General features: G+C 43.4%; 1 long non-coding RNA gene across 1 annotated transcript; it reads left to right on the top strand.

The window, feature by feature from the left end:
* The first annotated feature begins 275 nt into the window (after positions 1–275).
* Positions 276–1583, top strand: LOC125521063. Its single transcript, XR_007288998.1, has 2 exons — positions 276–706; positions 1216–1583. It is a non-coding gene; the product is annotated as an uncharacterized LOC125521063 (long non-coding RNA).
* Positions 1584–2210: the final 627 nt, after the last annotated feature.

A 2210-nucleotide genomic window follows, 5' to 3' on the forward strand; every position in this document is an offset into this window, starting at 1 on the left:
GCTCCAAAGTCGATGTGATCGCCGTCGGTCACTCTGGACATAAAAACCGAAGACCGAAGACCGAACCCGAAAAGACCAAGACCGAACCCGAAAAGACCGAACTAGAAAAGACCGAATAAAATATGGTTTGCACAAATAGAAGACCGAACTAATTATGGTCTGTTCGGTCTTTGTCTTCAGGACCGAATAGCCCGTATAGACCGAATTAAAAAGAGCCCATACGCAAAAGGCAATGCCATGTTTACCTAAGGCCCATCCAGCCAGCCCAATGGTCACACACGACTACACACGAGCACGTCCTCACCTCACGAGTCACACATGAACCAGCCCAGCCGGCAGCCGATTCACTTGCGTTCCTCTTCTTCTCTCCCACTACAAACCCTAGCCGCCGCTCACCGCCCGCCGTTGTGGTCTGCCCGATGCCCCGTGAGACGCGAGTCCCCGGCGGCCGGCGCGCAGCGAGGCGCACCACGCGCCCCTGACCGATGAAGTCCGGCGCTCCGAGCCGCGGCCCTGACCAGTGAAGACCGGCGCCCCGCACCGCCATCCCCGACCCCTCGTTGGTCGCTCCACTGCCCGCGACGCGGCCGTCCGCTGCTAGTGCTCCACCTCCCGACTGCCGGTTCAGTAGTTGCAGTCCTCTTCCACGTTGTTCGCCTACTTGCCGCCTACTGACCTCTTTCTGTTCTTCACATTGCAACTAAAGGTAAGCAAGCTGCTCCACCCCTCTATGAACATCCTTGATTCCCATGAAAATAAGCACGGCTGCATGTATTTTGTAGGCAATACATACCCTTGCTTTGTGACAAATGTTAGCACCTAGAGACAACAAGTTGAACTATGTACTGTTCATAACTAGAGGAAGCAAATGAGCTGCACATTGCCCTTGCTTTGTGTTCCATGAAAAACAGTTGTAGTTGCCCTGGATATTATTTACATGGAAGCAAATGTGTTCAAACATTTAGATCTTAGCAAATTATGGCCTTTTAAACTGTTGATGCCGGTTGATCCGATCTCAAATATCCTTCCTATACTGAAATTAATAATGTGTGCATGACCTCTTGATAACAGTAATGCCCAGCATAATAGCCATCTAAATATGAATGTCTTATTATGTTTATGTGGCTAGTTCTTTTGCTTTTTATTAATGTCAAATTGTATTACTGCTATCTGCTCTTTGTGCATCTAATAACGAGTAAATTTCTCTTGTTTTAGATGTTATCTGTAGCTGAATCTGAATCTGAACATCATGATGAGGAGTTGAATGAGAGAGATTATGCCTATCTAGAGGCAGATGCAGATTCAGGAGCAGCTTCTGTAGTCATTTGGGTTGTTCTGCAGACATGGACCCTCTTATTACTATATGATCTATGTATCAACATTAAATCGGCCTTGCAAATGGAAGATTTGTTTTCTATTTATTTCTGCACTTTGGCTTTTGTTCACGCATTTTAAATCCTGAGTATATAATTCCTATATACACAATAGTGCATCCGTGCTCGTTTCCTGAAACAAGATATATACATGGTGTATATCATTTGTACAGAACATGTATTTGTAAATCTCTTTGTTATTTCTAGGCATTATTAAGGCAGATCTCAACAAAAGCACAAGATTATGTTCTATTTTCATCATCTTGTAGTAATCTGGAAATTTGTTCTACGTATTGATTGCATTTGGCATCAACCGAACACACTTCTTACTTTGTGTTAAATATGAATCTTATTACTTCCGGTCAAATGTAAAAATGTATTGGTACTGGAATCTAAGTTATAGCAATTAATCTGGTCTATTTGGTCAGGACCGAAGACCGAACAGTAAAGACCGAAGACCGAATAGTGAATAACCGAAAAGACCGAAATTATTTCGGTATTCAATTATGGAAGACCGAATTCTTAGAAGACCGAAAAGACCGAACCGAACAAACCGAAAAGACCGAATGCCCCGGCTGAGCCGTCGGCACGCTACATCTACCTTCGGGGTTAGTTTTAGACCTAAATAATTGTTATTTGGTGCCAGCGTTGAGCATGAACATTATATCCGGATCTTGTTTGATGCAGACGGTTATTCATTTAAATCAGAGAATAATGGTTGGTCTATTTATATGAGTAATATCTTTTATGGTCATGCACCCTTGATGAGTGGTCTGTTTTTACTAAATCTTGATAGTAGTGAGACACATGTTCATAGTATTGAAGCCAAAAGATATA

The sequence above is a fragment of the Triticum urartu genome, chromosome 7 (assembly GCF_003073215.2).
Source record: "Triticum urartu cultivar G1812 chromosome 7, Tu2.1, whole genome shotgun sequence".
NCBI classification, from domain to species: Eukaryota; Viridiplantae; Streptophyta; class Magnoliopsida; order Poales; family Poaceae; genus Triticum; species Triticum urartu.